Source organism: Nematolebias whitei, chromosome 15 (genome assembly GCF_014905685.2).
Source record: "Nematolebias whitei isolate Nwh7 chromosome 15, NemWhi1, whole genome shotgun sequence".
NCBI lineage: Eukaryota > Metazoa > Chordata > Actinopteri > Cyprinodontiformes > Rivulidae > Nematolebias > Nematolebias whitei.
In genome coordinates, this window is record NC_056512.1 from 31,778,625 (window position 1) to 31,789,413 (window position 10,789).

Below are 10,789 nucleotides of genomic sequence, written 5' to 3' on the forward strand. Positions count from 1 at the left end.
CTTTGTATTTTTTTATTGTACAGTACAACATTTTGAATGTTAAAACCCCCTTAAAACCCAATCCCAGTTTTTGTGACTAACAGACAAAACAGCAGATTAAAATCTTTGAAGATTAAAACTCATTTGGTACCAGTAAAGTCGGTCAAAAGGCTTTGCCCCCAGAATTTCAGACAGTCTAAGTAGATGTGAGTCTGAACTAAGTCAAGTCTAAATCCCCTTTTATCACTCCGAAGCCCTTGTCATGCTTTGAAAATACAAAAGAAAAAGGGAAGCAGGATTACAACAAGGTACAGAGTGAAGCAACAGACTGAACCTCCTCTGATTTAGTGCACTGTCTTTCAACCAATTTAAAGTTGGTCTTATAGTATATCCTCATTTCGATGACATAAAATCAAAACGCTCTTCATTTACCCATAAAGCAAACTGTATTATCCCTCACCTACAACTTAAACACTCAACACACTTCATGGCCTGGCTGAAAACAAGCAAAGCAAATAGTGGATATGTCTTATGTTTCATATGAGTAAAAATAGCCTGCTTAATGACGTGCTATACACAATTTCTCCTTGGCAAAGCGGACCCTAGTTTTGCCTGCTTGTACTCAACCATAACTATGTAAAAACCATATGCACAACTTCATAATGTTTGTACTCTTTTATAGAAGACAATGAGACTTGCAGAGATCCACTGGAAGACTACCAAAAAGACTGAGTGCTGAGCTCAGAATCTGTAAACATGGCACAAAGAAGGAGCTACAATAACATTGTGCGTACGTGTGTGTGTGTGTGTGTGTGTGTGTGTGTGTGTGTGTGTGTGTGTGGATCTTTCAACCGCTGTCAAAATGCAAGTTCTGTCTTGTGCAAAGACCTGCAGACATCAAGTTACTGTCATTTACTGCCTTAATATACCCGCATGCCTCGGAGTGCTTGAAGACCTAACAAGTGTACTTGTGGGTAAATGTACCAAAGACACATCTGCCAACAGCTGTAAAAATACCCACAGTATTTTGGTGCACATTTGAGAGTTTAGTGCCAACAAAATGACTTTAAAGCAAGAGATGCAACTGGAATATTTGTCTGTAAAAATACAAAACATTGAGGATAACCAAAAGTATTTTCAGTGTGACTGTTAATTTTTCCCTGTTTATTTTGGGAAACGTTTTAATTGTTTCTTTTTTTGTATTTTGTGAACTTATTTGTATAAATAGAAAATGTGGTATTAACATAAAATGAATATCCAAAGTTAACATTGTTTTGTTTGTCATTTTAATTGTATTAAATATTTGCCATTAAACTACGGAGACAATGGAGGTGGGAGTGTAGAGAAACAAAAACAATGCAAGTGATATTTCAGTCTTTGGATATGTGTTACTTATGTGTGAGTTTTGTCAATAGTTATAATGAGCCAAGCTCAAAACAGATCAAAGTACGAGAATGTCTGAGTCTCACTTATCTGGATGTCTGAAGAGTCGTGTTTTGAGGTAAATGCTAATACAAACAAGCCAGGGCGGGCAAATTATTCAAATAAATCAATTTAAAAAACATTACACACCGACAACCCCATTTTGCGCTTGTCAAAAAGCTTTGTAACCTCAATCTAAAGGACAGGCAATCAGCCCGCTCCTACAACAGAGCTGCCTTAACTTGTCTACAAACTCAGCAACAACTTTACAAGCATACAATCAATCACTTGCTGAGTGTTTTCCAGTTTTATGTTGGCATGTTCCCCTCTGCTTCACCGTTAACTGTTTTAGCCAATGTAACTGAAATGCAAAGGGTGATGAGGACAGACGAGCCATAGATACAGACCAGGACCAAATAGAAAAGTAAACTGTGCTCTACACAAAAACAGAATTTTAGGAATCCCCCAAACTATTTTTTTAAAAGCTACATGTTCTGAAGTGAAAAAACAATTGTGAAATGCCAATGTACAACTACCGTACTATAGTATTTTAGGTTGTTTTCAATGTATGCAATGCCATGTTTAGCAGTCTGCTCCTCAGATAAATAATGTTAACTTATTATTTTTATATATGAATGTTTCTGTTCATTGCCCTGAGGCGACTTCTGTTGTGACTTGGCGCTATATAAATAAACTGAATTGAAAACTGAATTGAATGTTTACAAGAATATTTCTAGAAACAACAAAAATAAATAGTTTTAGAAAAAAAAAATCTATGTAGACAAGACCTTAATAAAAGAGCCCCAACATCACTAACAATGTAATTTCAATGTAAGGGGAGTGGTGGCACAGAGGTTAGAGAAGATGGGCCTGTGATCGGAAAGTTGCAGGTTCAACTCCCTGGACTGACATCATAATGTGGGTGGAAAAGGTGAAGCACCCACACCAGCCTCCACTATCATTTGCCCCACTCTGGGCCCTTGAGCAAGGCCCTTAACCCCCACCATCTGCTCCCAAAAACAGGTCTCTCTTGAAAATTGAGTTCTCGTGACTCAGTGAGACTACTTGTGTATATAAAGGGTACATAAAAACAAATAAATAAAAATTCCAAAGGACAACATGCAAACTAAGTGTTAACCCATGTATTTCAAAATTATGATCCCAGTTTATAATTAAATACACAAATTAAAGTAGAATGTTCATTTACCAAAGAATAACTTCCTGCTCAAAGCCAAATACATGAGAGTTGTTTGCAAACCCACATAATAAAAAAGCTGACCAGCTTTGTGCTTTATAGGTAGGAAGCTGGTGGGGGATCAATGCAGGATGTAGTACACAAATAAAAAAAAAGCATAAATTAGCTCATAGCTTGGAGCTTTTGTACAATGTCCCACAGTAACAACTTAAGCACATAAAACAGCATCACTCCACTCACGCAGCGTTATTACAATTTTCTCAGCGCACTAAGCTGTTGGTGATGTAACAGAGAAACAATGCACCCAACTAGAATTTATAGATTTTCGTTTTCTTAGGAAATGTATATCAATTGTGTCTTCCAATATTATTTAATGAGTAGACTTCCCATTTGGGTGTCCAGCCATGTCAGGTACAAAAAAAGATAGCAATGTTTCTAGTTGCACGAGAAGCACAATCTACCTAAAATCCAGCAAATCACCCAGAGGATTAAATAATCTATGGCAAATTTTCTTGTTCCAGACACTGCATGCCACAAGATGTTCTTTGCCTATGCTCTGACTGTTCTGAATAGTTTTGACAGCAAATGGAATGGGTGCACTCATTCAGAACCCTGGACAACAAAGGTTAAACAATGTTTTTTTAATTGCTCATTTTAATGTAACAAAATCAGTTTTATTCACTTTTAGCATCATGGCTATATTATGGTGCCATAAATGTGTGTTATTTTTGCAAGCAGTGATTGATTAAAAAAAAAGTACGATGTAAACAGTAACGATGGAATAACTGCAAAGATATTGTATCAAATAATAAGAAAAGAAAAATAAAAGTTTTTTTTGTTTCATTTACCCTTTATTTATACAGGTAGTCTCATTGAGCCACGAGAACTCATTTTCCAGAGAGATCTGTTTAGGGAGCAGATGGTGGGTTTGGGGGCCTTGCTCTGGGGCCCAGGGTGGGGCGAGTGAGGGTGGAGGAGGGTGTGGGTGTTCCACCTTTTCCACCCACATTTTGATGTTGACGGTACCGGGAGTTGAACCTGCGACTTTCCGATCACAGGCCCATCTTCTAACCTCTGCGCCACCACTCCCCCCCCCCTCCCCCATGTTTAATCATGTTTGAACATGATTAAAGATAAAATGGTGAAAGAGTTTATTTCCCAAGTTATGGTCCGGTATCTGAAAATGTTAATGAGTTTAAGACGGTGAAGAATAACAAAGGTTTCTGTGTTTTCCCCCTCGCCTTTTTAGAATAATGTTGTTTTTTTCACTCGCTTTAAAAAAATCTGACTTCTGGGAATTACTTCTGAAACGTGCATTAAGCCTGTGCTGCTCTAATGTCCATAGTGTAGTTTCAAGGACATTTTTCACAATTAAAAGGAACAAAAAGTCTACATGTAATCACTTAGATATGCTTGTTCTTGATTTTTTTCTGCTAAACTTGTCTTTTGATTTAAGTGGAGGCAACGGCAATCAATTTCAGCTGCAGCTCTGTTTATCATCCAAATGGCCGTTTTCTACCAATTTCATTCATACATTGATTATTCAAACAGCCCTCAAAGTGCAACTGACCCTTCAGTAACCTCAAAGCCACCACAAGAAAAAAATTACTTATAGTCAACACTTGGAAATTACTGCACAAAAACCACAACATGAAGCACTCAACTCATTACAAATGACTAAAAACTGGATACCGCCTAGGATGCAAAACTTTTATTAAAATGTCTTCAAAAACTAATCAAATGAATGATTTGCATTACCTTTGTAATAAAACATCGTGTACATCTATTTATTTTCTGTGATCTTTTGTGATTAAAAAGGAACTGTGGTAATAAGAGAGCACAGAGGGACACGAGCTGAGTAGAGAAAAAAGCACGCTAACACTTTGTTTTTGGAACTAGATTCATTGGCTCCAGTTTTTGACTGCCTGCTTGTTTCCTTAAAGTTTTCAGTAAATCTCTCCTGCCACGCATTCCACCTTCCCTCCATCTAAATCTTTCTGAAGACCTAATAATGGATGAAGGGTGGTGCGCCACTGGTTCCTCTCGTGGCATAACAGCTGCCAGTCGGTGCCAGCAGATGGTCCGGATTGCTGCTCCAGCAAAAAAGCAGCAAGCAGGGAAAGATGAGAAGTCGAGGAAAAGAAAAAAGAAAAAAGGAAAAGAAAGCAAAGGAAGAATTTGACTTTGGTTGGTTTCTGGCAACATTCATTGGCAGGCACACATGCAGTTCATTTCACATGCTGCTCGGAAGATTATTAAATGTAAAAACAAATGTGCGGCAGATATTTTCTTCCAGATTTTAATGTGTCTTAGTCTTCTTTCCTCGAACCACAATACAATAGGACCTTTATTTTGTATTTATTTACTGGAAATGAACAATGTGTAATGTATAATAAAGATAGTTGTAAATTTGTATCAGCATAAGTCTGTGGTGGGGTTGAGCAGTTTTATGATGTACAGAGAGGTCAAAAGGGCTGTTTGATCACTCAAAGAAATATTTTATAAAGGCACATTTCAAATGAAGAGTAAGAGCAGCAGTAGAAAAGAAACTCAAAAACTTGAATAGTTTCTATCCATCTTCTGCCATGATTTGGTCTCAAAGTTAACCAGTTTAGGAGAGAAACCCAAACATCACTCTGCCCAGAGACAATCTGCAGCTCCTTCTTGGGGTTCCCAAGGTGTTCCCAGACCAGAGAGGATAAATCATCCCTCCATATTCTGGGGCAATTCCAGGAGATGCTGGATCTGCATTTCCTAGATGTGCCTAGAAAACCTGGAAAGGGAGGCCCCCAGGAGTCCTCCTATTCAGATCCCTCAAACAACCTCAGTGGACTCTTCTTGTGTAGGAGCAGCAGCTCTACTCCAAGATCCCCATGGATGACAGAGCTCCTCACTTTCTCTAAAGCTGAAATCAGCCACCCTGCAGAGAGAGTCATTTCAGCAGGTTGTATCTGTGATCTTGTTCTTTTGGTGAAAATTCACAGGTCCAACGTAGACGGACCAGCATAACGAGAACTTTGACAATCTGATTAGCACTCAAGCCCCCAGTATACTCCCGTGTACGTCCGTTCATGCGTACGTACGCGTGTACTTTACGCGGAGGGTTCAGACTTTGTACTCGAGCGTACACCCCGAGCAGCTGCAGAGCAGCTTCACAGACAAGGGGCGCTTACCTTCAGGACAAATTGAGGTCGCCGATTGGTGATTAAATTCAGGATTGATGCTGCTCATTAAAGTCTATTGGGACATTTATGCATGGCCATATAACCCAATAGGCATTTAGATGATTGTTTTTTGAGGGTTCCTTGGATTAAATAAAACGATCTTATCAGGATCTCATTTATTTATCTTATACTAAAACTCTGTACCCAAAAAGGAGCATCTTCAAGTAGAATAAAATATTTTCATATATTTTATGTTAAAAAAAACAAAAAAGTCTTTGTAAAAATATGAACAAAAATGGAAACCAAATGGAGGAGGATAATCTACAAAAAGAGAAGGAGAGGATGGAAGGAATTAGATGAAATTAAAGAGGTGGGGTGATGATGAAATGTGAAGAGAGATGAGGGGGGAAGGGTGCGGTGGCAGGCTGCGTCCAATTGCACAGATAGGCTTATCTCTTCGGAAACATCCTGATGAGAGGCACCGAGGTTGTCGAGGTGTTGAGTAGGTGTGCGTGAGTGTTCAAGTAGGTGTGCATATAACGACAGCGGAGAAATTAAAAAGCAGCTGAAATAGAACTCCCTGACAATCCTTGAAAAGCAACAAAAGTGTGTGTCTCATTTCAAAGGAATTGAGAGATGGCAAGTGGGTGGAACTGAGAATAACATAAGCAAATGAGTAATGTGGTACAAATGAAAATGGGTGGGAGCTGTGGGAGATGGAGAGGAGGTTTTGGAGGGTGAGACGAGTGCACAAGGGTTTGAGATAGCAGTGTATATTGCTATAGACCGTGCTATAATCTAGTACGCCAGATGAGTTGAATCCAAATAAGCTCTTAAGCTTGGCAGAAGAGGCTGAGCCTCAACGTAGAATCTCATTTAAAGTAATTACATTCAGTTACTCAAGAAAAGAACACACTTTCAGAATTAGATGTTATTTTGTAACAGTTGTGGGCATGCTTTCATTTTAAAGACTTTAAGATTACATTTTACTTGAGGGTCATCAAAAATAAGAAGATAGTTAAAGCTCCCCCTGCCGAGGCCAGTCAAGGTTAATGACTTTGCATAGACTTTATGAGAACAGTTATGAAGCACATGTTGGTCAAAAACACCCAAAATTATTGTTGAGATAACCTTTAAACCCAGTTTTAACTAACAGATACAGCTGGCCTAATTCAGCTACCACAGTTATGGTAAAATTGTAAATAATAGTTATAAAAAATACATGTGTTAAAATGTATTTGTAATTTTTCCACAAGTTTTCTATCATTGTTTTATTTTTAGCGTTGTGGTCGTTTTAATAAACATATTTTAAGAGCATTTTCTACAGCAGACATGGTATTGGTGCAATAAACATGTTTTTTAATTACTAGAAGATGAGCAGAATTATTTGGATTTATGTTTCAGTTTATAAGGCTAATAAATGACTCACTCCTCGATAAGTGATGTGTGCTAATTGTTTTACACAAGCAACACAACTAAAACAGAGTTTATTTATTATCGCAAATATTTAAACAGCAATTTATTGCCAAACCTTTATAGTGACAGCTCTAATCTAGTTCAACATGTATGACGCTTTCAGTTTATAAAAAGATCTGTAAACCCCAAAGTTTGCGGTACAATTAATTCAGTCAAAATTGAAAAAAATATGTTTGACAAATTTGTTAAGTTTAGCTTCGCTTGTTTTTGAGATATGTAAAAAAAAAGATGTGCATGTTTAGAGCTGTGTTGTGTTCATTGTACATTTTATAATTTTACAGCGGCAGCACGGTGGTGCAACTGGTAGAGCTGCTGCCTCTCAGCGAGCAGGTCCTTGGTTCAAAGCCCGGTCCAGGGGCCTTTCTGGGTGGAGTTTGCATGTTCTCTCCGTGCATGCGTGGGTTTTCTCCGGGTGCTCCGGTTTCCTCCCACAGACCAAAAACATGCAAGTTAGGCTGATTGGTAACTCTAAATTGTCCCTAGGTGTGAATGAGAAAGTGAATGGTTGTTTGCCTCGTTTGTCTCTATGTGGCCCTGTGATGGACTTGCGACCCGTCCAGGGTGTACCCCGCCCCTCGCACAGTGATTGCTGAACATGGGCACCGGCGACCCCCGTGACCCAAAAATGGAATAAACGGGTAAAGATAATGGATGGATATAGTTTCACAGTTTAAAATCTAGTTTTATTTAAAAAAAAGAACCCATTGGTGGGGTGAACTGAGGTCACCAGTGGGCCTGATTTGGCCCCTGGGCCAGCAGTTGAATGGCCCTGATCTAGGGACTAAGGAGACAAGTTAGTGGAGTTTTTGGAGAGGCTTTTAAACTGTGCACGGATAATGAGACAGATGGTCCCTCTTCTCCATAATATGAAGGATGTGGCATCCATTTTTTTTTTATTAATTCATCTGACCAGAGTTGTCCACTTTGCTTCAGTACATTCTAAATGAGCTTTGGCCTAGAGACGACAGCATGTCTGAAAGGTGTTCACATATTACTGCATAATAAAGATTTAATCAAAATTAGACCTGTTTTTAATGCAATACTGACTTCCAGCCTTATCCTTTGTGCACAGACATTTCTCCATATTCTTGATATGAAGTGTAGACAATAGGTCATTCCAAGTCTCCCCAACTATCTGTTGAGGAGCATAATTCTGAAACTGTTCCACTATTTTAGACTGTTTTTCACAGACTATACTTCGAAAACATTCAGCCTCTCTCAGATGATCTTTTTATATCCATTCCTTTTACTGAGCTGTTGTCAGTTTAACTAATTAAATACAAAATGCTCCTGCAGCTGTTTCTTACTCATACCACTTACTTTTAAAGCTTTTTGTTGCCCCTGTCTCAAATCTTTAGAGATGTGATGTTGCCAATTACCTTAATTATTCCTAAAAAATGGTGCAATTCATTTTGTTTATTCATTATGCTTACTATGTCCAACTGTGAATAAAATATGGGTTTATGAAATTTCCAAATCATTAAACTCAGGGTTATGTTGATTTAACACATCGTCCCAACATTTTTGGAATTGGGATTGTACATCCTAGCTGCTTGTAAACACATTAAAGATAAAGTTCATTTGAAAATTAAGACAGAAATTGAGGCAATCTTAAGAATAAACTACAGCTGCTAAATAGTAAATTGCACTATGTCTGCTAAATTGAGCAATTGTCCACTTGGAACTCAAGCCAGCATGACAACACATAACTGCATCGACAACAAAGGTTAAATCATGTCATCTGGACCAAAAGCGAGAAACATTTTGTCCCCCATCCAGAGGACTTCCTCAGTCTACGGCCTGCCAACCAGATCTGTCCCATTAGCCTTCACTGCTGTGTTTCAAGCCAACCTCCTGTTGGAATCTCAAAAGTAGGCTTAATTTTAACACAGGCAAAACACACCCATCCAAAACAATCAATCATCATGCACAACAGTCAAATTTTTTAGGCCAGCTGACCAACTTGTTACTCACAGAAACAGCCTGATGGGTCTGATTTATGGAAATTATTTGAGTCGTATCAGTCTCTGTGAGGGGCCACAGCCTGCTCAGCAGAGTCCCTGTCGGTAATCAAAACAATATAACTCAGCTCTTTGTTGCATCTCACTAGATCAGCAAAGCTTCTGCCAACCCAGCACAAGAAACATACGCTGTACATAAATATTTGCACACAAAGTAACGCTGAAGGAGTGATCTACAGCTGTTTGTGACGAGCTGCCAAAAGGCAATGCAGGATAAAGGTCAGGGCAGGTGAACACCAGTCAATGTTGTTCTTTTTTACCAGTATATTAACGTGACACAGTTTAAACAACAGGTAGTGAAAATGTCATAGGACATAAAAGCTACAGTTATAATTAGACTTTTGAACCTTGATCATAATATTTAGCAAAAAACACATGAATCATCTGCATTGTGCATGGATTTGATCTTAATCTGAGCCTGGGAATTATTTGATGCAAACAGAACCTAGAAATAGAACCTAAATCTCCCAAATCAAACATTAAATTAATGCATCACACTGTATTTTATGCACTGGTACTTATTTATTCTTTCAACGAGACAGAAAATTAATCATAGTGGGTGGTTTTACTTGGAAAATATCAGCTTCTTTGTTCTTGTAATCCATGTTCCTGTCCATTTTAACTTGTCCCAATGACACAAAACATTTATTTTAACATGTTATGTTAGTCTCAAAACCTGCAGTGCAAACTGAAGCTGCAGAAGTGTAATGACTATAACTTAGAAGCAGCCTGCAGTCTGTTTGGGTCAAGCATGCAGGACCTCGATCCGTCCCTTAAGACTCCAGCAGACATTCATCAAACACTGCCGTGTACACATCCTGCATAACTTTCAAACCCTACTTGCATCACGGCCGTGCTGTGTATACACATCTGTGGATTCCACAGTGTTTGTGGCTGGAGCTCCTGTGTAATCTCAAACTGAGCTGAGCTTTGCAGGAACGTGGGTGGGCGTATTATGTGTGTAAGCAAGAAAAAACAAAAGGGACAGATTCTAATCAGTTTATTTAGCCAATAAAGAAGCACAAGCAGGTAGTGGGATGCTAAATAACACTGGTAGGGCAACGCTTGGGTCATAAGTGGAAAATAATTTTTACACCATGTTTTGTGTACGGATACATGTGTAGGGAGTGGAGGGTGGTGACAGGCACAGATTATGTGCTTGTACTCCTTTTCATCGCAGTAAGCACTCACATTGTGTTAGGATGATATACACACAACTCTCGCTGGATAAAAACCTCTGTCTACACTTCTATACGTCCTAAACATCACTGCTTTGGTTTGTTTAATTAAATTATTTTAAATTTTAAAGAAAAGCTATACAATATCTATTAGGCAACTCAACAAAGTTCAGTCAGGTCATCTGGATGGTTTCTTTTTTTGTTGAGATGTTTTGTCCTTCATCCAAAGGACTTCATCAATCCTCTATTTTGTTGAGATGTTTTGTCCTTCATCCAAAGAACTTCATCAATCCGAGGAGCCACAACAAACTCAGTCCCACAAGCAGCCCACTCACATAGTGGACCAACCAGTTT

The 10,789-nt window shown here is 38.6% G+C and overlaps 1 protein-coding gene across 1 annotated transcript in view; it reads right to left on the reverse strand.

Moving 5' to 3' along the window:
* coro7 (coronin 7) overlaps positions 1-10,789 on the reverse strand; it is a 116,294-nt gene that overhangs the window by 60,606 nt on the left and 44,899 nt on the right. The window lies entirely within an intron of this gene.